Source organism: Urocitellus parryii, chromosome 1, assembly GCF_045843805.1.
Source record: "Urocitellus parryii isolate mUroPar1 chromosome 1, mUroPar1.hap1, whole genome shotgun sequence".
Classification (NCBI taxonomy): Eukaryota; Metazoa; Chordata; class Mammalia; order Rodentia; family Sciuridae; genus Urocitellus; species Urocitellus parryii.
In genome coordinates this window covers 240,715,905-240,731,497 of record NC_135531.1, presented here as the reverse complement: position 1 = coordinate 240,731,497, position 15,593 = coordinate 240,715,905, and the positions used below count along the sequence as shown (strand labels likewise).

General features: G+C 35.7%; 1 protein-coding gene across 1 annotated transcript in view; it reads right to left on the bottom strand.

The window, feature by feature from the left end:
• Inpp1 (inositol polyphosphate-1-phosphatase) overlaps nt 1-5,601 on the bottom strand; it is a 33,713-nt gene extending 28,112 nt beyond the window's left edge. Inside the window, exon 1 of the mRNA XM_026389037.2 lies at nt 5,513-5,601. The gene's annotated coding sequence lies outside the window, so the exon portion shown is untranslated. The remainder of the gene's footprint in view (nt 1-5,512) is intronic.
• Nucleotides 5,602-15,593: the final 9,992 nt, after the last annotated feature.

Sequence of the window (15,593 nt, the reverse complement as noted above, 5' to 3'; positions counted from 1 at the left end):
GCAACTGTTGATGGTTACAGAGGTGGGCTTTCTCTTGGAGAAGCATTTCTTACATGACATGGAATCACAGGGCAAAATGGAGTCTGTTTTGATAATTTTTATTTGTCTGGCCCATAACACTTTCACTCACTAGCAGATTCAGTTGATTTTACTTTCTCAGATGCATCTCTTAGGGATCCTTAGCTCCATCCCTGCTGCTACTGTTTATTAATTATATCCCTGATGGCAAAAATCAAGAAATAGTTTAAGCACCATATTTAGAAGTAAAGAGATAAGTACCTGAAGAAGTAGTTAGAAGTGGAAAGAATTTACCTCTAGGGAGTAGGATTTGGGCAGGAGAGAGCGGAGGAGAGACATAAATCTAGTCCATTTCTCCCCTGGCTACTGCAGTGATCATTTTATACCACACATCTCAATGCAGTTTCTTGCTTGTTTAAAAGCTTTCATTGCCCTCCTCCCCATCTCTGCTTGTATCAAACTTCTTCCCAGGCACAGTGACACATTGCTGTAATCTCAGCTAATCAGCAGGCTGACACAGGAGGATAGTAAGTTCCAGGCCAGAATGCACCACTTAAGTAAGAATCCCCATCTCAAAAACCAACCAACCAACCAACCAAACAAACAAACAAACAAAAAGCTTCTGTGGACATGGCATTCAAGGCCCATTTTCTCCTCTCATCTGTCCATCCTGCCCCTCACATTTCATGCCCTATTTTACCATAACTCATCTAGTTTCCTAAACCCACAAATTGATTCCATACCTTTGCACATTTATACATGTTATTGCTTTCACTTTAAAGCATTCTCTTGCTGCTACAGTAAGTACTAATGACACTGTGCTAAGTGCTTGACATGTTTTATAGCTGTTAATTTTTGCATCAGTCCTATGGTAGGTATTGTTGTTATCTCCATTTTATAAACAAGAAAACTGAGACTTAGAGAGGTTAAGTAATTTACTAAAATATGTGGTATACGTTAAAGCTAAATCTGAACCCAGCAATTTGACTCCAGGATTCACATAATATTACCTACTTATCCCTTTAAAACTGTTTTTTAGGTACTAAATTTGGGCAGGATTGAAAGATTTAAAAAGTCTTAAAAGGGCAAGGAGAATATATGAGTGAATTGCTTTAATCTCAAAGTAAGTATGGAGCAAATATTGAAATTCCAAAGGTAAAGTGACAGAGTTGACTACTGAACTTTAATTTCTTTCGTCTAAAATATCCATAGAATAAAATTAAAAGACAAATAAAAATTATCAAAATATGTAATATATGTGAACAATAAGGAAATAGCATCTTTTATTAAACAAAGATGTCTTATAAGCAAAATAAAAACATCCTATTCCAAGAAAAATGAACAAATACGCAAATCAGTTAAATTGTGAAAGAAAAATATGAATAATGATGAAACATTTTTAAGGAAATTGAAAACTTAAAGCGATGCACCGTCAACTTGGCTGAGAATAAAATAATGCTCATAGCTATTGAGCCAGCAACCCTTGGGGCAGAATGGGTGGCAAATGACCAAGCTCATGAATTTCTGAGAAGAAGTACGGGAATCAGCTCAAACATTCTGAGGGTAGTTTGGCAGAATGTAGTTAAAAAGCCTCAAAATGTTCACACCCTTTGACTACAAAATTACATTTCTGGGAATTTCTAATAAAGAAATACTCTATAACGGAGGTTTGCAAACATTTTCTGTAAAAGGTCAGATTGTAAGTACTTCAAACTTTGAAGGCTGCATTTGCCTCCATTATTTTTCTTTCACACACATGCTTCTAAAAAAAATCTAAAAATGTACAAGCTATTAGTTTGAGAGTTGTAGAAAAACCAGTAGTGGCTTGAAATCACCATGAGAAAAGTAGTATGTGAAAAAAGTAACCTACAGCAAAGTTTGTCATATGTATTTGGTAACAGCCACAAGAGAAACCAAACTAAATGTCTGTGAATATTTACGTAGTTGTTATAATCAGATATAAACAGACATTTGGACAAGGTTTTACAAGTTTAAAATGTTGCAAAATGGTATCTATTGTGTGAAATAGTATTTATGATTTAAGTGGAAATTATAGTATACAAAAGAATATGTATCCCAATACAAATTAATCATATGTATATATTTGCATGGAAAAAGATCTGGAAAGATAGAAACACATTAATATGTTTGCAGTGGTCTGGGAGGAAGGATGGAATCGTATATATATACTATTTAGGCTTTTTGGGGGGTTAGAGGGATTGAACTCAGGGGCACTTGACCACTGAACCACATTTCCAGCCCTATTTTGTATTTTATTTAGGGACAGGATATCGCTGAATTGCTTAGCATCTCACTTTTGCTGAGGCTAGCTTTGAACTTGTGATCCTCCTACCTCAGCCTCCCAAGCTGCTGGGATACCAGGCATATGCCACTGAACCGAGCTAGTTTTTTGTTTTGTGAGTCTGTTTCCCCTAGTGAATGTGTACTGTTTTTATAGTAAACAAACTATAAGAAAGTTTGCTTGTGGGACAACAAAGCATCTCAGGTGTCAATTTGAGAACAACTTTCCCAAATCCACTCCTCCAGATGAAGCTGGTTGCTCTCTTCTATGTTCCTTGATTGGTCTTTTGAGCACCATTATTTACTTAATTGCAGAATGGTTAAGCTTTTCTCTGTTCTTAGGCATTGGAGTTCCAAATACTCTTCTATTTTTAAGTATGCTGATGATTCTCCCACTTGCTCTGTGTCTGGTCCACTTACCTCTCTCTGCTGGACTCTGTGCTTCTAAAGACAAACTTTCATTAACTATTTCCTCTGGGCTCTCTTACCAGCTGGTATTCACTGATGGGTGACACCAATGAGATACCACGTAGATTAAAGTACAGAAAAGGAGTATTGGGGGTATTGCTTCTCATCTCTTTTCCTGCTTCTGGAGGGGTTCTGCAAGGCTTTGAAATTCTAAAGCTCCCACAAAGGCAGAACCCCCTCCTAGTAAGAAATGGACTAGATTTATACCTTCTTTATATCTCCCTTCCCCAAATTCCCAGCTTCCACTGGGCTCTGCCAATGTGATTTCCTACCCCTAGACCCTCGGGCCAAGCCTAACAGCTTCTTACTCTTGCAAGTGCCTGAGTACTCTATGACCCTTGTTTCCTTTTCCCCAACACTAACCCTAAATCTAATATAACTTCTGTAAATAGTCTGTACAATAAAATCTCTTTGGTTGAAACATCTGAGTGGAAGTCAGTTCCTGTTATGACAGGCTGACATATATTAAGGAACTCTGTTGATCATCACAGAACACAAATCTTTTATTCTTTATTGCAACAAGCCCTGGAAATTCTCAGATTTTACATCCAAGGTAATTATAGAATGATTTATATGTTTCCTGAGCAGGAATTTGAATCACTACTGTGAGGCCAGTGTGTGTGAATGTAACACTATCATTCCTCATTTCTCCAGTAGTTTTTGAAAAGTAACACTTGCATTTTAGTGAAGAAATCATATACTAAGTATGGTGGTATTCACATTTTGATATTTTCATTGCAGCATTTGCCACCTGCATCTCTTTTATGTCAAAGTGACTCAATCACAGGATGTTAGGTAGCTAATAAAATGTGAGTTACAACAAGAAAAAAAATTTCCTTTGCAGGTCTAACATACAGATTAGATAAAAATTGAATTGCTCCAGGAGACAGGGTTGGGAGTAACATTCTCCCTACCTTTGAAGCACACCTTGGGAACCTCTGAAAAACCTCAGGGGACCTTATAACACAATTTGAAAACAGATTTGGAGAGTACCAGAAGCTAGAAGATACATGATTTATAAATGTCAAGTGTCTATTGTATTTCTTTTGATTAAATTCCTAGTATTACATGATCAACAATAGAATTTTACCAATTACCCTTTAAGACCCTAGTCACAGTGAATAATGTTCCTTCTCTCAATACTGCTTCTATCAATAAATACACAATGCCAAAAATTTTACTGAATTTATGAATATTTTCTTTGTTTATACGATTAGAATTCACTTTAAACCAAAGATCAGATTTGTGTTCATTTATATTTCCTCTAATTTTTATAACATTTTATCATTAAAGTTTAAGTTTTTAATAATCTTGAATTTTTTGTTTTTTAGGAACTCAAACTGATCCCTTGCCCCCAAATAGTTCACCAAGTTTCCTGACATTGTTATTGGATAAACATCCCCTTTTCATTCAATCATGATGAACAAAATATTGTTCTTTTATGCAAAATTTTGTTCTATTTTGCTTCATCCTTCCTACTTTGGAATATTGTGCTCATGGCATAGCTTTGTAATAGTGATAAGGTAACTATGCTATAATTCATTTTTTAAAAAATATTCTTAATATTTATACTTTCAGGTGAAACTTGTTTATTGTTTTGAATGACTTTCTCTGTTATAGAAGTAATACATTATGAAGAAAAGTTTGTGGGAAAACGTGAAAGAGTAAAAGGAAACCAAAAACCCCACTTCCCTATAACTATTGACATTTTAGAGTATAACTTTCTAGTCCTCTGTGCATGTAGGTATATATTATTTTTACAAATATTACTAAATGTTGTTTTATAAATGGTTCTTTAATCACATACAAGTATTTCACCATGTCATTAAATATTCTTTTGAAATATGATCTTCAATGGCACATCAGCCAATTTTGATAAGAATCAATAGCAGCAGTGTCAGTACAACTCTTAGCCTTTCTGGACTCAGTCATCTCTTTTACTTGAACTAGCACTGATGTTACCAATTGTTGTTACACAGATCAGCGTTGTGTGCTTGCCACTGCTGCACCTCATAACTTGAAATCAGCTGTTGTAAATTTGAAATTGGTTTTTGGCTGTAGTTTACTGTATCATAATGAGTTTTGCAGCATTTGTCACCTGCATCTCTTTTATGTCAAAGTGACTCAATCACAGGATGTTAGGTGGCTAATAAAATGTGAGTTACAAGGAACAGGCTAGAATTTGTTTGGTTGTAAGAGATCCTTAACTTCATATTGCACAATCTTATTTTTGTGTTCCCTTTAAATCATTAACTAATATAAATCAATCTTTTAGTTATTCAACCTTAGAAATTCTTAGGAAAGACTGACTAACTCTCAGAAAGCAAAGTATATCTATGATTGTTAAAAGATTTCAGAGTTACCTTTAACATTTGTGAGTTGTTTTCTCAAATATAGTGCAAGTTTGCTAAACTATATAAACTACAGGGAATCAAACATGATAATAAGCTACAAGTAGCCAAGATATCAAAAACAGAATATATTTCTAGAATAAGTCATAGTAGATATATTTACAGTTACTTTTCAATGCACAGGAATATAGGCCTCTATCTAGCAATGTTTCACTGGGCCTTGAGTATTTATTTTTTAAAATTGTGAGGTTCAAAATAATAGTACAGTGCCCAAATATATTTACTATGCCTACAATTATTACCTAAATAATGAATCACATTAGATCACAGAAGGAAGTTATTTAATAAAAACTCTTTTTTTCCCCACCACTTACCTTACACAGAAGAGTTGCTTACTAAATCCCCAGATGTAAAATACAGTACATGCTAAAACTTTGAAGTATATGGATCCTTAGGATTTGAGTTTCTTCCTTTCTCAGGGAATTAATGGCTGGAACCTGAGAGTAAAAACTCAGGGAAGGGACATTGTATTTCCTTTCCTTGTGCTCCATCTGAACATGCTTACTAAACCACCAAGCCCAGCCTCTGCTGATTAGGTGAAGAGTTCTCTGCTATCCAGTACAAAGGTTATCCTCTGGAGCACACACATATCGGCCAGTCATTTCCTTCAATTCTTAAATTTCCCTGGATATTTTCTAGTTTACTTTAGCTTTCCACAAATGACTCTAAGATGAACTCATTGTTCTATCCTTCCTAATGCACTTTAGTTCATAAAATCAGTTTATTGCATACTTTGTTATCTTGAATATTTACATCCCCACTGTTTATCTCATTGTGCATTTGGCTTTGAACAGGTTTGCTTGATTTTATTTTTAGAACTGTAAGTAATTTGGTAACCTATCTTTTGATATTTTGTGGGAAGTCTGAATATAAATTTACTTCATAGAGAAGAATGCATTAAAATAATTACATTTCTTAAGCATTAAAAACAGAACTTTAAGAAACTTCTTTAAAAAGTCTAGTGCATATAGTCAAATTCTTTTCCTATACCACACCATCATATCTCCTCCACACCTCTTGTTACCAAATCATTCTGGTAAAAACCTAAGCCAAGAAGAAACTGGAAAGGCAAGAGGAGACAAGAATTATATGCTAATTGTACTCTTAAATGTGTTTGTAATAACTCCTTCTGTGATCTGAAATGCCTCATTATTTAGATCATTGTTGAAGAAATAGTAAATATCTGGGTCCTGCACTATTACTTCTAACACCCCACAACTTAAAAATAATTTTAATTTTCAAAATGCTTTCACACATATTGACTATTTGATCCTAAATGCTTTTTTGCAAGTCTTTCAATAGTACTGATGCTGAAATGTTTGCTCAGTGTGATTAACCTAGTGTTTCCACAAATGAACTGTTATAAATAGAAAGAAAACATTGGAAAATCAGAAAGAACACACATTCGACTTTAAATTTAAATAATTCAAAGTTATTTTTGAACTTACTTCACATAGTTCCTTTTTTCATAAACATTTTTCCTCCTCTTCATATTTTTTCCTTCCTTTACTCTTTCCACAAACTTGTAAAGAAAAATTAAATATATTACTTGTTATATGCAGTAAATTTTGTCTTGGAAATAACAACAAATACAGTCATTAGATGTTTCTGTGAGGACCAGTGGATTAAATGAAAGTTGCAGATCATTTCTTGACACCATAATCAGAAAAAGCTATGTAATGTTTTGAACGACTAATAATAAAAATAAATAAAAAAGAAAAGAGATAACAGTATAGTCATATGGAAAGCAGTGTGGAGGTTCCTCAAAAAATGAAAAAATAAAACTACCATATGATCTAAAAAAAAAGAAAAAGAAAAATAAAATGCTGATACCCAGCCACCACTTACTTCTCTGTTGCCATCTCTGGGGTCTTAGTCCCCATCCCTTTAGATGAGTTTTTACCTCAATATACTATAGAAGAAGATCTGTGTACAGAAATAGCCGTCTCTACCTTGTCATAATTATCAAAGTCAAAACCCAAAACTTGAAGAAAAACTTTGATGTTATCATTTACCATAAATCTCTTATTAGTTGCAAATTATTTTCTACTCCATCCATTCTGAATTTTTAAAAATTCTTTTAGATGTAGATGGACACAATACCTTTATTTTATCTGTTTATTTTTATGTGATGCTAGGGATTGAACTCGGTGCCTCATGCATGCTAGGCAAGTGCTCCACCACTGAGCCACAACTCCAGCCCCCCCATTCTGAATCTTAAAAATACATACCAAACATAGCTGTCCTGCCTTTCATTTTTTTCTCTCAGTGACTCTTTTTTTTCCTAAACACAGGCAGAAATTACATATACATGTACATGGATATCTGTATGTATCTATATACATTTAAATAAAATTACCATTAGTATTGTGGGTTTAGTCAATTTTTATGTTTTAACTTAGGATTTGAAGAGTTTCAATCTAGAGTTTCTGAGCACAGTAGCTGAATATCAGAAACATAATATTAACAATTTTCTCTTTGCTTGCCTCTTTCTTTATTTTCAATAGGGAAGAAGAAAAAGTATTATTATGAATAGTAGAAGGTCTTCAAATACCCAGTAGCAGAACAAAATAAAAGACACTCTGAAAAGAACTTGAAACTGTCTCATGAGTGGAAAAGCATATCGTTTCAACACTCATTTGATGTTATTTCTCCTCCCCAAAAGAAATACCAAATATTTGGAAATCTAATATTTATCAGAGGGAAGTATATGCATACTATAAAAATATATTATGCTACTTATGTACTATTGTTGTGTATACACACCTACAAATAAGTCTAGGGAATCAGAAGATCTTAGTGCCATAATTATTACAGAGATCTTCTTATTTTCCCAGTTCCCTGTGGGACCTGCTAACATTACAGAATTTGTAAACGAACTTAACAAACTTATAGAACAAGTCAGTTTGTTTACTTACTTGAGTATGTCTTAGTGGTAATTTTAAATATTTTTTGCTAAACTGAAATTCTCAAAATTGTATCCGTATAATATATATTTGTAATATTGAAGATGAGTTGACATAACATGCAAATTATTAAAAATCTACAAATAGATTTTGTACTGTTATTGTATACCAAGGCTTATGTTCTTTAATATTACAATGCAAGTGTCAGTATTAATCTTATGTTGTAAATGTATTATGTATGTTTTAGTTTTAATTATAAGGGGAATAATATGGCATGTCGTATAATCAAATTGTCTTGAACCCAGGGATGCTTAACCATTGAGCAACATTCCAGACACTTTAAAAATTATTTTTATTTTGTATTTTGAGACATAAAAGTTGTATAGGGCCTCACTAAATTGCTGAGGCTGGCCTTGAATTTGCCATCTTCCTGTTTCAGTCTACTGAGCCACTGGAATTACAGTCATCAGCCACCATACCTGGAATGTCATATATCAAAATCAAGTGAAGTATTAATGTTTTTTTCCTAAGAAATCTGATTTGGAGGGACTATCTTGAGGGGAAAAAGACAAGCATTTCAGTCTTCTTTTATTTGACATATTTACCACTTGCCAGCAACTCAGTGGCAATCAAGTACATATAGGAAAGAAAAAAAAGGTACCCAAAGTTATTTGGGTAATTACCCATAATAAAAAATACAGCTTATTACATGTAATCACCCTATATAAAAAAAATCACATTTATTTTTGTTACAAAACAGCTATCTATTCTCATGTAAAACAATAGGAAATAGAAATGACTCAAGATAAGAAGTGAGTCATGCATATTTCCACCACCACCCAACAATAACCATTGTTGACATTTCGAGTATGCATTCCTCTAGAATATTTCTGCATACTTACACACACATTTCACCTAATAGAAACAATCTTATTTTTTTAAAAACTTCCCACTTTATTAATGTCTCTATCTTATAGCTGCTATTTGAATCACTGTTATGAGCATGAATATTGATTGATAACCTGAGAAATAAGCCATCATTGCCTGTTGCACTCCCATAACCTTGGAAACCATGATCCAAACAGACAATTAAATCTCAAGGCCTCTTGACCCAATGTGGCCCATTCATAGCTCAAAAAATTTTAAGATCATTTTGCTAAGTCCCCAAAATGGGAAACAGATTGGCCAGTTATCAGGTGTGACAAAAATATGTAAATGAGTAGCTATTTAAAAGTAATTTATGGGATGATGTAATAAGGTAGAGTTAAAATGAGACAAAGCAAAGCAAGTCAAATCCTTTGCAAGTCAAATTCATATGAAGGTAAAGAAAACATACAGGGAGGAGTTTGGAGAGCCAGATGTGTTTCCTCTGATCCACTGGACATGCTTCAAAGTGATACTGATAGAATAGAATTAAAATCTGGTTGTGTCATATTTCTGCTCAAATTCTCTTATGGTGGCTCACAGATCCTTGGTGACCTACTCCATCTCTTTATTTCTCCTCCCCAAAAGAAATATCTCCAGCGTCACTGTCAGAATGTTGGAGTTACCTGTTATGCTCCAGTAGTAAAGAGTTTCTCTATGTAAAACACTCACTTGTTCTGGGAAGTTTTCTCTGATTCTTAGCTTATGACAAGTAAGCCTACTATGTGCTTCCATAACACCATGTAAACTCCAGGGACCAGCTCCTAACATAATAGCTGGATTATAATAGTCCTTTTATGACTAGACAGAGCATTAAAAGAGAAACATTCCACAAGTTTGGATAAGAACCTGTACTGCCAAGGGGAGAAGGAAGTATAGACCAGAGGCCCTCCAGATGTGGCACTCCTTCTAAAGTTTTCATACAGTTTTGGTCTATGTGATCCTTTCAATAGCTCCACCACAGTGCGTATGATCTGGTCCTGGTCTTTGTGTTATGCAAAATAAAAGGGCATATATAAGAGCCAGAGTGATCTTCAAAATATTCAAGTTATTGCCTTGACAACAACTCTGTGCATGCTGGCCTGCAGCAGGCAGTCTCAGCCTTGGAAAGATGAGCACATGCCCAGGCCTTCTGGTACACCATGTACCACTGCCAGGGGTGCCACTTCCCCCCAAAGAATCTGGGTCTACTTTGAGTACACAGAGATGGGATCAAGAATAGACAGTTGTATCCGGCCAGCTAGCAGATGCCACATGATTTCTTCAGCCATGTCCACTTTGAGGCTTCTTGGAACCAGGGTGACTGAATTGCCTGGCAGTTGGCACTAACTCTTTATTAATCAGTTTGAAAAGCATTTCAATGTATTGATAATCATATGGCTATACTGATGTTTACTTGGTAAATATGAGCCCTGCAGAAAGGCATATTTAACTTTCTTTGGATACTGAGCAAGAGGAAAGAGATCAGAAGATTTCCTTACTCAACCTCACTTAGCACTAAAACCTTGGAATCCATAAAGTGTCAATCCATGCCAATGGTATAAGACAGAAAATGACAGATACCTCAAGAGGAGTGATATTGTGTCACAGGTACCACAGTATTCCATACCACCCATCCTGTGACATATAAGAGGGTTATATCAATAAATTGAGATCAACATTGTTGTCTAGTCACTGAAACAAGGTATCTTTTCTATAATTCTTGTCTTTAAGAGCTGTGAAATGTCCTTACTTCTTGGACTCTAATCAAATGACCCAGATCCCCTTGTTTTAAAGACACATGAAATTTCATGCAGGTATTTCCCATCTGGGCATCCTGCGGTCAGCCTTGGCCTAAGAGGTACACTGAGACCATCACACTCACAGCCTTGAGTTAGAATTAATGATCATTGTAGGTCAGGAATTTGCTCTGTGGCTTGGCAAAGAACATTGTAATCAAAAATGCTGTTTCCAGCCAGGTGTGATGGCATACGCCTGTAATTTCAGTGACTGGGGAGGCGGAGGGAGGAGGATAGTGACTTCAAAGCCAGCAGCAGCAATGCTGGTGCTAAGTAACTCAGTGAGACTCTGTCTCTAAATAAAATATAAAATAGGGCTGGGGGTGTGGCTCAGTGGTCAAAGTGCCCCTGAGTTTAATCCCTAACACCCCACCTCCATCCACCCCCCCCCCAAAAAAAAAAAATTGCTGTTTTCCCAAATGACCACTTTGCAAATTTTGGGAAACAGTGAAAAGAAAGGGGAAAAATCAGGTTTCAGTACATTTTCAAAAGTTTTTTAGAAAGGGGTAGAAGGTTAACATTTGAGACTTCCTACTTAAACTATGAGTAAGAAATCAAGATAGAGCTGAGCAGGTAAGACAACCCCAGGCAGGTTACAGTTAAGAAAGGGTAGGCCCTGAAGCTTCTTTCAGAAGTGGGTTTTGGTGGGGCTGCGGTTGTAGCTTAGTGGTAGAGTGCTTGCCTAGCATGTGTGAGGCATTGGGTTTGATCCTCAGCACCACATAAAAACAAATAAATTAAAAAAATGAAGGAGTTGTATCTGTTTACAACTAAAAAATTTTTTAAAAAAGAGTGGGTTTTTATGACAGAATAAGCATCTAATTTCTGGCTTTGGCAGACATCCTTGATCTGCAGAGGAGCTTGAGGGAAAGGGCAGGGATGGGTGTGTTGAGGATGCCTAATTCAATGATGGTGACTGGCAGGCTCTCCAGGGCTCTTCACTGGTTTCCAATCATTGATTTCCAATGGGGGAAAGTAGGAGAGAACCCCTTTTCTGACCTTCAGTCCTGGAGTTGGTTCTGGATAATATTTGACATGTTGTAGAATTAATTCAAGGAGTACTTGCATTTTGACAAATAAAATTTGCAACCTTATTTTTAATACCAAGGCCAGCCTATGAGAGTTATTTCCATACCATACAAAATATTAGAGTTATTTATACATAAAATTTCCTTTGTGGTTAATTAGAATACCAAATTTGCAAGACTACTTACCATATCCCAGTGATAGGTTTTTAAAAGATTCAGACAAAATATTAAGAGTTCCTATCCTCAAGGAATGCACAGTTTGCTTGTATGAGAAAATTAGCATTCAGCAAAGAATTAGGGAAGAAATAAGTGATGAATTGTGGTATTGATTTGAAGTGTAGTTTGAATTCAGGAAAGGCAAGTTCAGTACAAGTTGAATAAAAGATTATTGCAGGAAGATTAGACTTAAGCCTTTGGAATGAAGAAAGTTTAGAAGAAGATAAAAAGAGAATGAATGGCTTTGTGGTATGAGTTAAGGCACAAAGGCAGAACATTAATATCATGTGCTCAGTGACATACAGGATATGTGTGACTGTAATTGGAGCAAGTAAACAGGAAAAAAAGGTTGGAAAGTTGTAAGGTGGATCACAGTTTTGTTACCTCAAAATTCAGTCAGTTTGAACTGAATATTATAGACAACTGTTGCCTAATATAGATGCAATGTAAGTCATGTGTATAATTTAAAAATTTCCAGTGGCCACATTAAAAATGTGCAAAGAAACAGGTGAAGTTAATTTTTAACAATGTAGTTTCTCTAATTCAGAGTATCCAAATACTGTAATTTTATCATATATTAAACATAAAATTTTAGACTACTTTAGTGTTTTAATTTAAATTTTAAGAACTTCAGTTCTTCAATAGCTGCATTTCAATAGCTCAATAGCCTTGTATAAGCATTGAACAGCATAGCTATCGATAAATGTGAGATTGTTTATTTTCAGAATAATAAAAAATGGTACCTTAGGAAGATTTGTTGTCAGTTATATAAGAATGAATTTAAGGGTGTCATGGTTGGGGGAGAAGATAAGTTAGATCTGGAATGAGTTCAACATGGGTACTAGAATGGTAGCAGTGAGGAGTTGAAAGAATAGGGCAAATCTGAGAAATATGTCAAAGAAAAAATAGATATGCTTTGATGACTATTTGGCAATTAAAAAGAAATCAAGTTGATAGCCAGCTTCAAACAATCCTTAAAGATCTTTGCCTCCTGGTATTCATTCCCTTCCATGCTAACCCAGGGGTGATTTTTTTAATGAAATAAGCAGTAGTTATGGCACGACAGTCTCTAGCTACAGGCAATCACCATCATCTTGCTTCCTTACTTGGTCACAAAAATGAATGGGTCATCTTATCCAGCATAGTATACTAGCAAGACATGGATTTCCTGTTTTATGACCTGAGATTCAAAGTTTTCTTGTCCCTCTAGCTTCTGTGTCTCACAATGCTACCTGTGTCTCACAAGGTCCCTTGCTTGGTTTAATGTTCTACTGTTAATTTTTTAATAAAGGACCCCACATTTTCATTTTCATTTTGCACTAGGCCAGCAAATTATGTAATCAGTCCTGGCTCTAGCATCACTATGAATTTCAAAATATTTTTATTATTCCACAAAGAAAGTCTGTAATTTTAGCTGTACCCCTAGTCCTCCATTTCCTGGGTAACCCCTGGTGTGCTTTCTGTCTACATATTTGCTTATATAGACACTCATAAATGGAATTATATAACATGTGGTCTTTGTAACCAGCTTCTTCCACTCAGCATAACTCATTCATGTGGTAACACGTATCAGTACTTCATTTCTTTTTCTTGTTCAATAATACTTCATTGTATGGATGTACAACTTTTTTAAAAATATCTCTTTGTCAGTGCGTGGACAAGATTGTTTCCACTTTCTGGCTATTAAAAATAGTGATGCTGTGATTAACCATGTACAAGTTTTTATGTGGGCTCTGTTTTCCTTTCTCTTAGGCATATGCCTATGAGTGGCATTGTTGGGCCAGATGGAAACTGTTTTACCATTTGAGAAAGTGTGCTAGTGATGGGACTGATTACACTTAATAGTATACTTTAAATGGATGAATTATATGGTATGTTAATTATATCTGCCTTTAAAAAAATAATTCAGGTTTCTCCATATACTCATCATCATTTTGTGATTTTTTTTTAGTTGTAGATGGAAAGAATACCTTTATTTTGTTTATTTTTATATGGTACTGAGGATCAAACCCAGTGCCTCACACATGCCAGGCAAGTGCTCTACCACTGAGCCACAACCCCAGCCCCTTTGAAATCTTTTTAATTTTAGTCGTGCTAGTATATGTAGAGTGTTGTCAAGTTGTGGTTTTCATTTCATTTTCCTAGTGTCTAAGATGTTGAGCACTTTTTCATGTTTACTACTTTCTTTTGTAAAAGTACCTATTCAATTTTATTGCCTATTTTTAGGTTTGATTTTCTTTTTATTATTGTTTGATATGCAATCGTCAATTACTGTAACACATTACCTCCAAATTTATAAATCAATAAACATTATTTCCACAGGTTGTGTAAGCCAGGGAGAGGCTTAGCCAGGTGTTCTGGCTCAGCTTCTCATGAGGCTGCAAACTGGTAGCTGGGATTGCAGTTATCTAAATATTCACCTGGGAGGGGAGGGACCACTTCCAAACTCATGACACTGGCAAGCCTCAAGTCCTTGCCACCTGGGCCTTTCCAGAGAACTGCTTACAGTTTAACTACTGGCTTCCTCCAGGGCTAGGGATCCTAGAGAGAGGACCACCAATGCAGAAGCCACAGTGTCTTTTATAACCTAATCTTGGAAGTGTCTGAATCGTAGAGTTTGTGGAGAACGTGGGAGTAGTAGAGTTTGCCGAGGCTTCAATCCCCAGCACTGAAGAAACAAAACTCCTTTAATTTCCCCTCTTAAACTCTTCACTGAATTTTTTATTTCTCATAAATACAAATACTTGATTGGTGATGAAATGTTGGCTGCTAGACTTTTGGGTGGATCTGAGAGCAACTCTACAGTGTATTCTAGTGGTTTAGTTAAATCTTGTTTTAAGTTACTTTTTGAATATAATTAATCTTTCGCTGATAAAGTAATATTTTTAGTTTAGTTAATGAGGACATCATAAATATCCTTTTTTTTTTTTTTTGTACCAGGGATTGAACCCAGAGGCTCTTAACCACCGAGACACATCCATAGCATCCCTTGCCTTTCAAAGTTGCTTAGGGCCTCATTAAGTTGCTGAGTCTGGCTTTGAACTCTTTATCCTCCAGACTCAGCCTTCCCAGCCACTGGGGTTACAGGGGCGTGCCACCGCTCCTGACCTATCACCTCTGAATCAGATTTTCTTGTCTGTCATTGAGAAAGATGGGGGGATGTATAATTTATCCCAAGAAAATTGCAAATGTTCCAATTCTAGCATGAAAGGATTTCAACTATATTGGGTTACAAATAAGCTACATCGATATTTCATCTGCTTTATTCTCAAAGAATATTAAATAACATTTTTAATTTAAAATCATTAAAATTTCAGAAAAGTCATTGACATCAATCCCAGCTGGCCAAGACTGTTTGGGCTTTTCCCAAGACCGCCTCTGGAGGGCAATCTTCTTTCCTGCCAATCCGACAGAGTCAACTCTAGCCTCTCTCCCACAGCGCTCCTCAGCTCTTTCTCTCTGCTTTCGCTTTGGCCCCGCCCACGGCCCTGGCCCCGCCCCAGCCCGTCGCTCAATCCATTTCCTCCTGTGGTTGCTCTTGCC